General features: G+C 39.4%; 1 pseudogene; it reads left to right on the top strand.

Annotated features, from left to right (window-relative positions):
- Positions 1-1,747: 1,747 nt before the first annotated feature.
- Positions 1,748-7,015, top strand: LOC131315589 (G-type lectin S-receptor-like serine/threonine-protein kinase LECRK3; annotated as a pseudogene).
- The last annotated feature ends 11,100 nt before the right edge of the window (positions 7,016-18,115 follow it).

Genomic DNA, 18,115 nt, shown 5'->3' on the forward strand with positions numbered 1-18,115 from the left:
GGTGGCAAAAGAGCAGTATTGTAGCAGCAACTTTGGACTGGAATAACTTGACTAAACCTCTACTGTTTTGGACGATTCTTATGTCTAATGTGAAGCTCTTGAAACACTCTACAACTTTTGTGAAGAAGTCCAAGCCCGAACACCACTCTAAGTAGAAGAAAAATGGAGATTTAGAATGGTCGCTGAATCTGCCTGGAAATTAGAATCCGAGAATTTTACCAAACTTTAGACGGCAATAACTCTATCAATCCTTGACCGTTCGATTCTTGGGGTGGAATCTAAGCTCTCGACCCCCTCTACAACATTCGTGGAGAAACTCAAGCCTATAAATGACATCAACATGGAAGAAACAGGCCACGAATAGAGGTACGTGATATGGTTGAAAAATAAAATGGTGTGATCTCTCTTTTCTTTTTCTTCTCTTCTTTTACAGATTTCTTCTCTCTCTCTCTCTCTCTCTCTCTCTCTCTCTATAATAAAATGGGAATGGTAAAGATGGGTTTGGTTTTGTAGTGCACGTGGAGTGATATAGGGGGAGTAGTGGAGAAAGGTGGGAGAGTGAGATGATATGGGTGAAGGTGATGGAATGTGGGAGGGAAGTGAGAGAGATAGAATCGGGAGAGATAAAGGAGAGGGGATGGGAGCATAATCCTATAAATTGTGGGATGGGTATATTATAAATATATATAGACACACACATATAGTTACAAGCTAATTAATAATGTATATGCTAAACTAATTTTAAACACCAAAAATTAATCTAGATTCTAGTTTAATCTAATTACCCAATAAAATAATTAATCAGTTATTATAAACTATTTGATTAAAAATAATTTTTTTATTCAAAAAAAAATAGGGCAAAAATCCGGATCGTTACAATAATATAGATAATATATATGTTGCTAATTTTAACATAATGATTACTAGTGTAGTGGTGAGAGATAAACATTCACAAGAGGTCAGTGGTTCGAAACTTGCTTTTACAATACCCTGTATAATAAAGTATTAGTATGATTAAAGATATTTGACTTTGTTTCAATTTTTTCCTTTTACTTATATTCAATTTTAAAAGTACTAGCATGGACATTTTTGAAAGTTGATTACGACTGCAATTATAGGATGATATATATTTTTTCCTTGTTCGTTACATGATCTTAATTCAAAAATAACAATTTTACAACAAAGGTTCAACTTTATTTAAGTGATTTTTATCTTTTTCACTTATTGTCAAAAAAATTATAGATGACCCCATATTTAAGGTTTACCTTGGGCTTTGAAATTTAAGGGCTAACCTTATACTTGAAATGTGACCCCTCTATATGAAATTCCTAGATCCGCCACTGCTCTGAGATGTAATAACATTCAAAAGAAACCCTAAGGGATTTGGCCAAGTGGGCATAAGAAAACAAATAAGTGTTTGTCTTTCATGAAGTCGCATGTTCGAATTCCACGGAAGCCAAACATTCCAAATTTTGAGGTCATTAAAGGTTGTCCAGTCCTTAATTTTAGAGCCCCAAGATGTGCCAACTGGCACGAAAATCCGATTATCTAAAGTGAGAAACATTAAAAAATAGGGACCAAAGACCAGCTACAGTGAGAAACATTCAAAAGTAATGAGATTCCCTGAAAGTGAAAGGAGACAGAGTATCCTTCACTCAAACTTATGGATTGACTCCGAAAGTCTTACCCTTTCCCTTTTCCTTTCCCTTTCACCTCAAACTCTTCTCTTTCCTTACATAGTTATATATGAGCTAATTTACTTCCTTGATCGCAAACCTAGCAATGTCTTATCCTCTTCTTCATACTCTCTTCTGCTTCCTATTATTGCTGCCATTTTCTACTGTTGCTCAGACTAATGGAACCGTAGACGTTGGTGCATCTATCACAGCTGGTGACAATTCCACCACCCCATGGCTATCCGCTTCTCAAGATTTTGCATTTGGGTTTAAACAACTCCAAGATAACAATCTCTTCTTGCTCTCCATATGGTATTACAAGATACCCGACCAAACCATTGTTTGGCATGCAAACAAAGGTGTTCCAGTGTCAACTGGATCGAAAGTAGGGATAACCGCGAGCAAAGGGCTAGTGCTCAGTAACCCTCAAGGCAGAGAGTTGTGGAGTTCCACTCCCATTCGTAACCAAGTTGCTAATGGCATTATGAGGGATACGGGCAGCTTTGTGCTTGTTGGTGGGGGTTCGGTTAACATATGGGAGAGCTTCAAATACCCGACAGACACCTTGTTGCCTACGCAGATCATGGAGTCTGGCGAGCTCCTTTTTTCTCGACAGTCGGAGAAGAATTTCTCCAGGGGAAGGTTATTTTCAGAACATTTTGATAGTAGTTTTGGTTTATGATTATTGAGCTTTATTAGGATTTAAGTTACAAAATTAAACATGGTTTATTATCATCATTTTTCATGCTCTTGGATACCATTGCCACATATTTTCTCTATGTATGGATCTACTAACTGTTGGGAGTCTAATACGCCTGAGGTTCTCCAGTGCGCGCTAGCTCAATCCGTTGGGGAGTAACCACAAAGTCCACACCACATCACATGGACCCAATATATATTGAATGACTCATATCCACTTAAAAGACTAAGTCTTGTAAGTGGTGAGTCATCTAATTGTATATTAAGATCCAACTATTTTTCTATTTATCTGATGTGCGGCTCAACCTTTCACACATGTTCTCAACAATCTCTCCCTCATATGTGAATCATGCATTGGGCCTTGCTCCCCATCGATTTGATCCACTACAAGAAAAATTATATGGGGTGATGAATGAAAATCATCGCAAATTACATGTTTTTCGCCACAAAAAATATAGGTGACGAAATTTTTTTTGAAGATTGTCGAGGATTCCTACCTGGCGACGAAATCTATTTTTCGTCACCTATAGTGTCTTTTGATGACGAAATATTTCGTCCCAAAAATTGAGTAATTGGTGACGAAATTTTTTCCTCACCTATTGTGCTTTTTGATGAAGAAATTTTTTGTCATCAATTACTGTTTTTGGTGATGAAAAAATTCGTCACCGATAGGTCACATTGGTGATGAAAATTTTCATCACCAATAATCAGTGATGAAATTTTTCATTGCAAAAGACGTTTTCATATAAAAAAAAATCTCTCTTTCTTGCTACTGCTGGGTTTCAAACCCAAGTCCCATAAGTTTTTCTCGCAAATTTCAACCAACTGCACTACACACACTTTTTAATACATATTTGAAATATCTAATATATAACATATATGTTTAACATGAAAATATATTTCGAATGTAATTTTGAACCTTTAAACATTAAAATTAGCAATTTTGATAAACATGAAAGTTGTAGGCATTTGAGTTATTATTCAAACCCAATTTGAATTATTTTAATTGGAAGTTCTTAGTAAAGAGTTATATACGAAATATATTTAGTGACAAAGCTCAATTCATAAATTTCGTCACCGTCACCAAAGGTACCCATTTGACGACAAAATATATTTTTCGTTGCCGAAAGCGTTAAAATGGTGATGAAATTATTTTTCGTCACCAAAGTTAAGCATTTGGTGACAACAAAAAAAAACCGTTACTAAATTGGTCTCATTTGGCGACGAAATATATTTTTTGTTACCAAATGATTATCTTTGGTGACGAAAAATAATTTCGTCACATTTTTTAAGCTTTCGGCGATGGAAATTGTATTTCGTCGCCAAATGGGTACCTTTGGTGACGGAAATATTTTTTTCATCACTAAATAGGTATAATTGGTGACAATATTATTTCGTCATGAAAGTTGTCAAAACAATGACGAATTTATTTTTCGTCGCCAAATATACTCATTTAGTGACGAAATTAAATTTCGTCGCCACTTTTTTGTCACCAAATTTCATTTTCTTGTAGTGATCCATGATCTTTTTTACTCTCCAACACCAATTTAACCCCGGACTTCACCGTACCCATTCCATCGATCGAGAACCAACCCCTTTACTCCATCGAGAGCCTCCATGTAGTGCTCCACCTGCATCCTTGCTCCATCGAGAGTTACCTTGGATTTTTCTCGCTCCTTTGAGAGTCTCCGTGCAAGTCCACCAAATCGGTTTGAGTCAGCCCAAAGATCGTCAGCCATCGGCTCTGATACCACTTGTTAGGATCTAGGGTCACTCAACAACACAACAATATGAGGAAAAACTCCCTTAATATTATTTACATAATAATACAAGATGAAAAAACTTCTCTGGGAGAGCCACTACCGGCTCCCACCTCTCCAGCGAGCCATCCCGGCTCACCCACTTGACTTCACCCTCTCCATCACATTGTTTCAGTCACACTCGTATCTGCTCTCATATACATCAATATATATAGGCAAGAAGAAAACCCTAATATGGTTAAGGAAATAAGGTAGAGAGTGATCTTGTACTTCGCGCACACCACCCCACTTGGGTGGAATCCCAACACTAAGGGGAATGTGACTTGATTTATGCATTCGATCAAGAGAGAGAAATATATACAGAAACAATGAGAAAGCAGGAAATTTGAAAAAGGGGTCTTTTTTTCACTACTTTCTATATCCGTGAGCAACTCTTTTCTGACTCATTCAAATTCTCGTGATGGAAGTGAACACAAAATGATTAAGGCTTGTGACTTGTGAGCACTTGAGTTGAACTTTGCAGCGGGTGCACTTCGTCTGGACCTTCACACTGGGAGTAACATCAGCTTTAGACAACGTTTACGCACCTCCCGGCTCCCATTCTCACAAGCATGATCTTTCGTACTAGTAACTTGCTTCTGGATTATTATGTGTTTGGAATGGATAATTATTTGGCCCTTCATAGTCTTTTGATGAATATTTACCATGGGAATAATTTTCTTGACAGGTTCCAGCTCCGCCTGCTCGAAGATGGGAATCTCGTACTTAATACTAGAGACTTGGGTACCAATTTCGCTTATGATGCTTACTACAAGAGCAACACTGTTGATGATGTTAATGTAACAAATCGTGGTTACCGAGTTATCTTCAATGAGACAGGATATATTCACGTATTGAAAAGAAGTAACCAAAGTGTAGTACTTGGACCAACAACTGTACTCCCATCTGGTGACTACTACTACCGAGCAACTCTCGATTTTGATGGGGTTTTCACACTGTACTATCATCCAAAGACTGAAAATGCCAGTCCGAGCACTTGGACTGTTTTGTGGTCAGAGCCGGATAACATTTGTGTTGGTATTACAGCAAGTGAAGGTAGAGGGGCTTGTGGCTTCAACAGCATATGCACAATTGATGATAATAAAAGGCCTAATTGTTCGTGCCCTGAAGGTTTTTCGTTGCTTGATCCAAACGACAAGTACGGAGACTGTAAGCCAAATTTCACACTAAGCTGTGAAGAAGATGACCACAAGAGTTCCAACAGAGATCTCTATGACTTGTCGGTGTTAATAGATACTGATTGGCCTCTGTCTGACTACGAGCAATTGAAGCCTTTCAGTGAAGCAATGTGCAGAAACTCTTGCCTCCAGGATTGTTTCTGCGCTGTTGCTATTCTGCGGCAAGATAGCTGCTGGAAGAAGAAGCTGCCACTTTCTAATGGGAGGAAGGACAGTGTTGTTAATGGGAAGGCTTTCATGAAGTTCAGGAAAGGTGACCTTCCTCCATCTACTACCGATCCTCGTTTTCCTCTTCGGGACATAAAGAAGAACGATCGGACTTTGATTGTTGTTGGATCTGTGCTTCTGGGTAGCTCTTTATTCGTCAATGTCGCACTTCTGGGTGCCTTTTGCCTGGGTTTTTCCCTCATCTACCAGAAGAAGATCTTGAATAGTCGTCATGGGTTCGGAGCTGTGGAAACTAATCTTCGTTGTTTTTCTTATGAAGAGCTTGCAGAGGCTACAGATGGATTCAAGGAAGAACTTGGAAGGGGAGCTTTTGGAATTGTGTATGGAGGGGCAGTACCAATGGGGAATTCTAGAACTTCTATCGCGGTCAAGAAGCTAGAAAGGGTGGTTCAGGAAAAAGAGAGAGAAGGAATTTAGAACCGAAGTACATGTGATTGGCCAGACCCATCATAAGAATCTAGTCCGACTGGTTGGATTTTGCGACCAAGGGGAGCACCGGATGTTAGTGTACGAGTTCATGAGTAATGGCACTCTCGCTAGCTTCCTTTTTGGAGAGACAAAGCCAAGCTGGAACCAGAGGAGCGAAATTGCATTGGGAATTGCTAGAGGCCTCCTCTACCTACACGAAGAATGCTGCACGCAGATCATCCATTGCGATATAAAGCCTCAAAACATACTTCTTGACGACTATTACAGCGCCCGGATTACCGACTTTGGGTTGGCTAAACTGCTGATGATCAATCCGAGCCAGACAAATACTGGTATTAGAGGGACAAGAGGGTATGTTGCACCGGAATGGTTTAGAAACAAGCCGGTAACCGCTAAAGTTGATGTTTACAGCTTTGGTGTGTTGCTATTTGAGATCATTACTTGTCGAAAAAACGTAGAGGGGTCGGAGATGGGGGTTGACGAGAGAGCAATTTTAACTGATTGGGTTTGTGACTGCTTTCTGAAAGATGAATTGCATGCTTTGGTTGAGGACGATTCCGAGGCCTTGAATGACTGGAGGAAGGTGCAGAGATTTCTGATGGTCGGAATTTGGTGTATTCAAGAAGATCCCTCTCAACGGCCCACGATGAGGAAGGTTACTCAGATGCTTGAAGGAGTTGTCGAAGTTCCTGTGCCTCCAAGCCCTTCGCAATTTTCTTTTGTCAGTCATGGTGTCGGGGAGGAGTAGATTGGGCACATACCTAACCTTCGGTAGTAAATGCACAAAGTGGATGTCTTCAGACTCGAACACACGACCCGAAGTTTCGTTGGCTGAGTTTTGTTTGCTCTGCTCTATTTATTCTAGTGTCACTTATAGTTGGTTCATTTCGCAAAATATCCCCTTAGTAAGTTAGCAACCAATATGTAACGTTCACTTAAAATAATGCCTGCTACTTCAGTGCACAATATATGTTGTTTTGAAAAAGGCTATTTAGACGAAGGCCTGTGTTCTAATATGTTTCTGAAAATTGTGAGAAACCGTATACCTTGTGTTTTTTTGGTCCTACTAATCAATTTATGTTCTCAGTAAGCCTGCTTTTGTTGTTCTGATATTGTGATTGTATATTGGATAATATCCTACATGATTTACCATTTATAGGGTCCCTATGAACCACAGATGCTACGATGGCGATGCATTGCAAAGGTAGCCGTCGCCCGTCTGCGTTTCGGACACGCTTTGAGACACGGAGGGATAGCTGTGTTGACATGCCAATTATTTTAGGAATTCTTAAGCAAGGAACATGCATGCCCCAAGACTCAAGTGAGAGACACCTGGGGACACGTTTGGGTTAATTTTGATAATATAACAAACCTATTTCGTAAATTGTATCATGGTATTTGCGATACAATGGTGACTAGTGTTAGTTTTCTTTAACTTTTGTTGGTTATGGACACTGGATACATATTCATGACAATAACACCGAAAATTGTGTTCTCATTTCTTTGGGTTAATTGTAGTGCTGTTTGTCTGTTATAGACATTTTCTATTATTGCAGTGTCCCGTGTGTCTGTATCTGTATCGACCATTTTCTAAAAAAACTTTAGGGGGAATTGCATTTTCTAAAAAAACTCATGGATCATTTTTTTGGAATTGTCCTAGAAAGGAAAACAATAATTCCCACGACATGATGTTGAAGATAAAAATACTCCTTCCTCCTGTCTTGAATCAACGGCAACTTAGGTTCAAACACGAAAACTTAAATTCATGTATGGGGAACTTAAGTTTATACACGGGATAACTTAGGAACATACTCGGGGCAACTTATTTGGATCGAAGGAGCAATTGTCACAGGCCCGTTTACACTGTACACAAACACTGAGAGAGATCAACGTCAGCAACTTTGGAAGATGTCGACACCGACGACTTGGACAGATCTGATATTGCAATTCACCCCCAAAAAACACACCATTTTAATTCCTCAAACCCTAGATTTACTACAACCCACAAATCGATAACGGAGCCAAACATCGCCGATGCCGGATCTGGTGTCTGTGAAGATCAGAGAGAGAGAGAGAGAGAGAGAAACAACCGAATGCTACAGTGACTCGCTGGCTCTATCGAGTCACTGTAGCAAAGTGAGGCAACGACGGGAACGGGGCAAGGATGAAACGAGACTGATGGAGATGCTTAGAAGCTTCAGACCATCTCCAACCTCCTCCTCCTCCTCCTCCTCCTCCTCTCTCTCTCTCTCTCTCTCTCTCTCTCTCTCTCTCTCTCTCTCACACACACACACACACACACACACACACACACACACACACACACCCTCTCTCTCCTCTGTATATGTATGTATCTATATATGTGCGTGTGGGTGTGGGTGTGCTTTTTTGCTAGGAAATTAGAATGATACTAAGAGGGTATATTAGTCTTTTTTGGAAGACCCACCACAAAGGAGCGATGTAGACCGATCTCCATCTCACCAATAGGAAGTAAATGCAATACAATTTTCTTTTTCTTTTTCTTGATAACGAGCAGTTCTATTTTATCGATCTAGTCTAGAGAGTGGGATTGGGGTGTGAACCCACGTAGATGTTGTGGGACACAAGATTGCTAACACTTGAGCTGGCCTGCAATATAGACTTTTACTACATGTCTATGGTGTGCAAGATGTAGGATGGGTCCTTGTTTGCTTTACGCCTCAATCAAGCGAGAAATCTCTATTCCACACTTGTTTAGCTCAATTAGAACTCCTAGGGGCTTAATACTAATTGTACGTACCTCACAAAATGTGTAGTGAAGAAGTGTATTAGGGCACCACATTGCAGTGGCCCAAGGCCATTAAATAATATAATCAATATTTTACACATATTGATGTGAAGTTGCTTTCATGCATCTCTCCTAATGAATGCATGTAACCTTACTAGATTTTTTTTTAATGAATGTGACAATATTTCATTGGTGTTTGGAAAATAACGACTCATCCGATGACTAATATTAAGAATATACTTTTCTTTTGAAAAAAAAAGTTAATATTGACTTTTAACTCAATTAGAAGCCGAAGTAAGAAGTTTATTACTTTAACTCTCCTTTTATTAATATTCCTCCTGATGCTCATATTCCCATCTTCCATTCCTTTTCCATTGAAACCAAACAGAGGAAGTTAAAAGGGTGCCGTGATGGTTTTGCGCTTCGCGCTCTCTTTCGCTCTTACTCTCGTCTTATCTGGTATCATGTCCGGAATGTCGACGGCGAAGGGGGTGGTGAATGTGTAGACCACGGAGGAGGAGGTGGCTGAGGCCGTGGCGGAATACGTCGCTAATCTATCGAGTAAATTTGCCCAAGAGAGAGACATTTTTACAGTTGTGGGTGCAGGTAGTGTAATACACACACTCAGGTAACAAACTACTCCCACTACAATAGGTTATGTTAACCGGATGTTCGGGTCAGCTTGAGCACACCTCGACTATTTTTCTATGTCATAAAGTTAATGACTAATTACTATAATTATTACTACTACTATTATCATCGTAAGTTTTCCAAGCGCAACATGAACTATTCGTGTGAATAGTTTATTTATTCCCTGAGTAAATCTGGACCGTCCATTATAACAATGGACGAGTAGCAATTGGTTGTGTAAAGAGTTTCGCACAACCGTTGTGTGTGTAGCATTTTGGGTGAAAAATCAACCACCGAGAAGAATATATTGATGAAATATCTAACTGGATTTTTTCACCCTAGTGATAGTCGTGATTCGTTTCACAATTCTGTTGGGAAATTGGAGCCTCGTGCTCAGACTCGCAACGAACAAAAAAAAAAAACTTCAGGATCTTGAGATACTATCGTCATAGAAAACAAACTTGAGAAAAGGAAGAGAGAGGAACAGAAAAACAGAATACACAGATATACGAGGTTTGGCAATTTGCCTACGTCCCCAGGAGCCACACCAGACTACTATGAACAAAGAAAACTAAAGATTACAAGTTTTCTCTTTCCTCTCTGAGAAAAGTTTTCTCTTGCTCTCTCTCTCTCTCTAGAATTCTGTCTCTGTATAGCAAAAACAGCCTCTCGCTTTTTCTGCTCGTTCTCTAGCAAACTGCTCAAAAAATAATGAATACAACAACTAATATTTATAGGCAAACCCTAAGTAATAGCTGGACCCCTCCAACCAACTTGGGCCGTAGCCCACGGCCCATCTTGGCCGCGAGCTTGTCTGTCATGCGCTACCTGCCGCGAGCCTGACCACGTGCCTACCTGTCCCGGAACTCTCCGCGCTGGTCACAAACCTTTGTTGCTGAACTCTGTTGCTGAAAGTTGTCTGCATCCCCAACAATCTCCCACTTGAAGATAACTAAAGTAAACCAATATCAACAACCTCAATCAATAGCAGACGTAGTGAACTTCACCCCTCCTGGTGCGACCCTGGCCCTCCAACTTCTCATGCGCGAAGGCCAACTGAAGTTGAGCACAACTTCAGTTTCTCGATGGTGACCGACTTTGTCAACATATCTGCTGGATTTTGACTCCCCAAAATCTTCTCTAGTAACAGTTCCCCTTCTTCCAAAAGCAAGCGAATGAAATGGTACCTCAAATCAATGTGCTTCGTTCTAGCATGAAACATTGGATTTTTCGCAAGGTGTATAACACTCTGGCTGTCATTGAAAAGAACACTGTTCTCCTGCTTCAAACCCAACTCACCCAGAAAAGCCTTCAACCGAATCATCTCCTTAACGGCCTCCGTGATTGCTACATACTCAGCTTCTGTCGTGGACAAAGTTACCAACTTTTGCAGACGCGAGACCCAACTCACCGCTATTGATCCCAAAGTGTAGACATATCCTATGGTGCTTCGCTTTGTATCATGATCACTAGCGAAATCTGCATCCACATATCCTCTCACCACCAAATCTGCTCTCCCAAAACACAGCGATACATCCGCGGACCCGTGGAGGAACCTCAGTAACCATTTGATAGCTTCCCAATGCTGCTTTCCCGTATTGCTCGCAAACCTGCTCACAACTCCCACCGCGTGGGCAATGTCCGGCCGCGTACAGACCATCGCGTACATCAGACTACCGATGGCCGAGGCATACGGTACCTTGGCCATGTGCTCCTTCTCAGCATCTGTCTTTGGAGACTGCATGTCAGAAAGTCTAAACTGACTTCCCAGAGGCACGCCAACTGCCTTTGAGTTTTGCATATTGAACCTTTCAAGAACTCGTTCAATATACTCAGCTTGACTCAACTTCAAGACCCCTTGAGTTCTGTCCCTACTGATCCTCATTCCAAGTATTTACTTCGCTGCACACAGATCTTTCATAGCAAACTCTGCTGCCAACTGTTGCTTCAACTTGTTTATCTCGCGTAAATAAGACCCTGCTACAAGCATGTCATCTACATAGAGTAGTAAGATTATGTAGCTCGCGTTACATTGTTTAAGGTAGCAACAATGATCCGCGTGGCACCTTGTGTAGCCGTTGCGCTGCATGAAACCGTTAAACTTTTGTACCACTGTCTAGGAGCCTGTTTCAATTCTTGAATCAGCACACCATCTCTTCCTTGCTCTTCTCAATGAAGCCAATACGTTGCTTCATATAGATTTCTTCATCCAAGTCACCATGAAGAAACGCAGTTTTAACATCCAATTGCTCAAGGTAGAGATTTTCAGCAGTCACCAAACTCAATACCACTCTGATAGTGGTCAGCTTCACAACTGGGGAAAAAATCTCTGTGAAATCAACCCTTTCTTTCTGTTGAAAGCCCTTCACAACCAATCTGGCCTAAAACCTCTTGCTACCGTCGCTCTCCTACTTGACGCGGTATACCCACTTGTTCTGTAGCGCCTTTTTCCCCGCGGGAAGCTTCGCCAACTCCCAAGTCACATTCGAGTGAAGAGAATCCATCTCTTCTTGCATAGCACGTTCCCACTTCACAGCATCACCGACCTATAAAGCCTCGTCATAGCAAGATGGTTCCCCGCTATCTGTCAAAAGCTAATAATCCAGCGACGAAAGGTATTTTGGATTAGGTTTGGGTACCCTAATTGATCTCCTTGCTACGACAGCCGGTGAGCTAGACGTTGTCTCTGGAACTGCCCCAGCCTCTATCCGCGAGACTGCCTCATCCATCCGGTCAGATCCCGACTCATCCCCACTGCTTTCTGGAAGATCCTCCAAACTAAAGTACTCAGGTGCCTTGCGATCCTCTTGCGCGACCACCCCTGCAGGACCCTCGCGATCTTGAGTAGAACTCCCATTGCATTGTTTGCTATCCTGTCCTTATACAACACCAACTCATTGAATATGACATCTCGGCTTCTGATTATCTTCCTGTTTTTCTCATCCCAAAGACGATAACCAAACTCATCGCCGCCGTACCCAATGAACGTGCACTTCAGTGACTTAGCATCTAGCTTGTCTCTGATTTTGTCACTGAGGTGGACATAAGCAACACAATCGAAAATCTTCAAGTGTGAGAGATTTACCTCTTTATCGCTCCAAACCTCCTCCGGTATCCTAAAGTTCAATGGAACTAATGGCCCATGGTTGATTGAGTATGCTGATGTATTGTTCGCGTCTACCCAAAACTGCTTGGGCAACCCCGCGTATATCCTTATGCTCTGTGCATGCTCTGTCAGAGTCCTGTTCATTCGCTCCGCAATGCCATTTTGCTGCAGAGTTCCTGGAAGAGTCTTCTCTAAACGGATCCCGAATAGAGCACAGAAGATAGCATTAAGGATATCTCGAAGGCACATGAGATTGGCTATTTGCATGATTATTTGATTTATCTACAAGATTGTCTTGTTGATCCGATTTTATTTTCACAAGCCACATAAAGTGATAATTTTACTAAATGGATTGATGCCATGAATGATGAGTTGAACCAATAAACATAATGAAGTTTGAAATTTTGTTGGATTGCCATAATGATACTAGAAAGTATGTTGCAAGTGGGTCTTCAAGACTACACTTGACTTAGAGGGCAATATAGAATGTTATAAAGTCAAACTTGTGGCTAAGAATTACACTCAGAAAGGAGGCATAATAGTAAAGAGTTTGCTTATCAAAAAAAAATAATAGTAAAGAGCTCTTATCTCTTATATGCGAGAAGAACTTGCAGAAAATTATCGTGGCATTGAGAGGTAACTCTTTATGATTTAGAGTTACATTTGGACGTGAAAATAACTTTTTGAATGAGAGTTAAAATGATAGAGTCTATATGAATCAACCTAAAGTTTTCTCAACTAAAGTAAAAGAGCACTTTGTTAAAAACTTGAGAAGTCAACTTTTGGACTTAAACAAGCTCCTACCATTGGTTTCTTATGTTTGCTGATACTATTGGTCTCTTAAACACTATTAACTGGTGTATATATCCAAAGATTAGTAGGAGTAAGTTTACATGTTTAATGTGTATGTTGACGGTGTTCTGTTTGCTATACTGATATTTATGTTGTTTGCACTAAAAGTTTTTCTCATGAACTTTTAAACTAAAGGTTATATGCTCACATTAAGGAGTCTGATGATCTTGAGTTTATTAGCTACTCAAATTCAGATTTTTGTTAAAAGCTTTAATAGTAGAAAGTCTACTTTTGATAAGTTGTTTCTATTATGTGAAAGAGCAAATAAAAGTTTTGAAGTAGCTATCATTGCTTCATCGATTATGTTGATAGAATTGTGGCAGTTGGGAAACTTATCTTAGGATTTGGGGTTGTTGACACCATTACCAAGTCGTTAGGAGTTTATGATTCCGCAACTATTTTCTTTTCTAAGAAAAATTTCAGAAACAAAAGTGTCACTAAAGGCATAAGCACATAACTTATGATTGCATATCCACTAATGAGTGGGTTAGTGCAAAGATGTTTAAGAAATATGCTAATTGAATGGGTCTAGCATAACCATAGCAATTGAAATTTATGGATTGCAATATGATGACAATATTATTCGACACTTTGAGAGATCTCAATTATGTGTTTCTGATAATTTCCTGTAATGTGTAGTACGTACATGTATGTGAATGATTAATGTTTATAGGAATAGTCTTTGACAAAAGACATTATTGTTGGACCTAATGAAAACGCTTCTCATTTAAAGACTATGTTAAAAAGTTTGCTAGTGATTGTGGTACATGGAGGGAACTACATCATCGTGATGTAGAACCGCCATGACTTGCACTAGTGGGTTGTTTAATAATAGTATTATGATTGTGACCATCATTGTGATGTATATGATATGGACTTATGGCGCGCCTTATGTTTACCTTGTTAAACTCTACTTAAGTTATCATATGGGTCAAGTGGGAGAATGTAAGACTAAATTTTGATTTAGCCATTGTGGTGGCCCACATGTATTATATATGGCACATATGAATTATGGGTTTAATGGGATTTTCCATATATTATGCTTAAGATATATTCTATTGGTCAAATAGAGAAGTTGTTTCCTAAATACGCTATACTTTGATGGGAAGTTAGTATCAATGGTCAATAAGAAAACTGGTCCTCTCTTTGCCTATAAAAGAGCGTCTAAGATTCTATCAAATTAACGTGATATACTAAGAGGCTAGAAAGTAAGGCAAGAGATAGAAACCTGCTTTCCACCTAGGGCTTAATGCTCTAGCGATATTACGGTTGGTTCAATTAATCACTGGATCGCTCAAGTTCCGCATTACTGGATTCGGATACGCCTTTCTTATTTATTTAGTTTCCCCTTAATGGTTGTATTGTGATAATCATGATAGTTCTAGGTCCTGGCATAACGTAGAGTGTTAATTATCTAACACCATAAAGAATAAAACTTACAGCATTGACTTCACCAAGACTAACACTGTAGTCGTAGTATTATTTCCTTCCATCCTTGGGAATTCCAGCATTAAGACTGTGGCCAGGATTTCAACAACAATTCAATCAAACGCGTGAAGTACGATAACAGTTGTCGAAACTTCTGTTGAGACTCTGAATGTGATTTTTTGAGATCGGATTCAGTTGATTGGAATCTTCTTTCTGTTTTTCTAGTTTGATTTTCTTCTCTAAGGCAGGGGTGGATCAGATGTAGGCATAAGGGAGTCACATGACCCTACTGATCTGTTTTATAATTGTAATGCCCCGATTTTCGGACACGTTAATTAAATCATTTATAATTGATTTTATAATCCATAAAACTGATTTGAGAAATGAAATTTTATCAAACAGAGTTTAGCAGTAGAAATCTCAAATACCAAATTCAAAACTACTTAACTGTCTTACAACCTAACAAAATAAAACAAAATTTGACAAATGTGATAATACTTTTGGAAATTCAAATAACAATACTTTAAATTAACAGAGCTTCTGAGGATAAGGTGTAGACACCCTATTTTGGACTTCCCAGATTAGTTTACTTACAGTATTTGATTCCCCGATGATGAATAAGATCAAGAATACCCCGAGAATGTTAGTATGTTTGAGTTTTGAGCATTAAAAACCCTTTAAACTTCAGCCAAAAAGTCTCAGTAAAACCTTACCTGCATACGCTAGTGTACAACTGGCGTACGCTGGTCCAATTGCCACGTGTCAGTCATTGGTCAGTTTTGACCATTGACCGGGGCAGGTGCTTCGTGCGCTCTGATATAAGGAATAACGCCCCAAGCGTAGAGCTTAATACGTCATTTGAAACATAATAATCCGAAAGATCGGGATCGTACCCAAGGAAATATTTAATACGGCTTGGTTGGATTTGTAGATGTAAGCAAGGTTTTCGGCCTTTAGACAACCAACTTTGTTTTACTTTAAGCGGTGGAAATTAAAAGGCTAAATTTAAGCGAATTAACTAGAATAAAAGACAGGATAGGTCTAGGATATCCTAACATCCACGACTCAAGTTAAATCACTCTTCTCATCCTACTACTTGGTTTGAGATACTCAACTAAGGTTCTCAACCCGGAAGATATACGGTTCGATTATCAAGCTAGCTCTAGAATTCATTTGGCAAACATTTTGAGCGACAGAGTTCCAAGCATCATGTGTGATAAATAGGCTCGCCCTTAACTACACATGATCAAGGAGGTTAACACTTTAGCAATTTGACAAACAAATTCGAACTACACATCAATTTTCGAACCAAATATTCAAACTTTATGATGAGAAAAATAAATTTAACTCAAGCCATGAGGTATTAATCACCCCATGACCTAATCTTGAAAAACTATTCACTCATATCTAGAGAGATAAAAGCAAGCAAAACTCTAGCTAACATAATGGAATAACAAAACTTGAAATAAACTAAAGATTATGATAGATTGGAAGAGTAGCTGCAACTTTAATGATGATAACAACAACAAAACTAAATTAACTAAGGCAGAAAATGAAAATTCAAAGCTGGAAAAATGAAGAACAATTCAAAAAGCAAGCAAATCTAATTCTAGATCAAAAAATAGGTACATTTCTGTCCAAATCGTACAATGGTGGCATAACGGGGTATTTATATTGCCCCTGTTTTATGCACAGAATATCCCAAAGATGCTCCAAAGATTCTGCTTCGAAGGCTCTCGGTACCGATAGAGTGAAATAGATGGTACCAATACCGAGCAGGCTAACTGTCGCCTCTAAGCTCCTCGGTACCGATACCTCTTTTTCCTTAGTATCGATACCGAATCCTTTAGCTCTAGCTTTAGCTTCACAGCTCCCAGCAGCTTTCACAGCACCCAACATCTTTCACTGCATCTTATTTTCATTCTCTAAACTTAAGTAAAGACTTCATTTTAAACATTTCTTTTACATTTTCTTTACTTTAATTTATTTAATGAAAATAAGGAAGTACCCCCCATTTGGAAACAATGGCATTACAAGAATTTTGAGATTTCAATCCAATCAAAATGTTGACCCCAACTTTTAGTGTAAAATAGAAAATAACACGCTTTTCTATAGAAGAAATGACTCAAAATATGATCTTGCTCTTTGAATAAAACCTTACAAATTTGACGTTGCTATTAGAAAAATTCAAGGATCAATTACCGCCATTTTTTATCTTAAAAATTGATATTTTTTCGAAAAGTCATTTCTCCATACTTAGACAGATTTTCAGGGGCTGACAGGGTCTTCATTAGTTCCTCGGGTATTTGGATGCACTCGGGTCATCCATGACGTCAAAACATGCCTTATTCACACGATTTACCTGAAAACACTAAAAACAAACCTTACGTGCAATATCAAATAAAAATGACTAATTTAACGATGAAATCAAACTAAATTGAGGACTTAGCGCACCCTTAATGGCATTGTTGTGTGCTTATCAACAGGGCATATTGGATTCGCATACGCAGGTTATTCACCTGCGTATGCTGGTCAAAGCTAGTCCCATCATCTTTATTCAACCATAATCACAAGACTTTTGGGGCATCCCAACACCCTGTTTATTCGTCTGAAGTTGACCTCGTGGCAGGGGGATGTTCCCCCTCTCACACATAACCTCCATCACTTTTCCTCCATCACTGAATGAGAGGGAGGCTTGCACTCAAACCCAACCAGCCCTCAAACCAGTTGGTTACACCCCTCATTCCCTCCATATCTCCTATAAATACCCCCTATTGTATCCCATGCAAAGGGTTACAAGTTTGGTTACCAATTTGTTAAGTGTTAAGAATCCTACTCTCTTATGTTCATCTCTTTCTTGCAAAAGAAAGGTGTTAACAAAACAACACAACTTCCATACTTCCACTACATTCCTATACACTCTCCATTCATCCTTCAAGCCCCTATTCAAACTCAAACATCTTTCAAACTCAAAATCAAAGGTATAACACCTTGACAATACTCTCTGTTCTGATCCCTGAGGGGGGCTGGTAGGGTTAAGGCTGGTAATCAATACCAGTCCTGGCCCTAAAGTTGGCAAGGTTTCAAAACCATTAGTGGTTAGAACTGATGCACCCTAGTCATCAATATGCGTACGCCAGTAATGGCAGTACATGTAAAACTGGCGTAGGGATCAGTGTCTAACTGTTTTATGTCTTTCTGTTCAAATTAATCACCATGAAGCATGTTAAAAATCAATTTATTGCTTTTCTTTGTTAAAACTGTTAGTTGTGTTTCTATACTCATACCTTCTATTATGGAAT

Source organism: Rhododendron vialii, chromosome 1a, assembly GCF_030253575.1.
Source record: "Rhododendron vialii isolate Sample 1 chromosome 1a, ASM3025357v1".
Classification (NCBI taxonomy): Eukaryota; Viridiplantae; Streptophyta; class Magnoliopsida; order Ericales; family Ericaceae; genus Rhododendron; species Rhododendron vialii.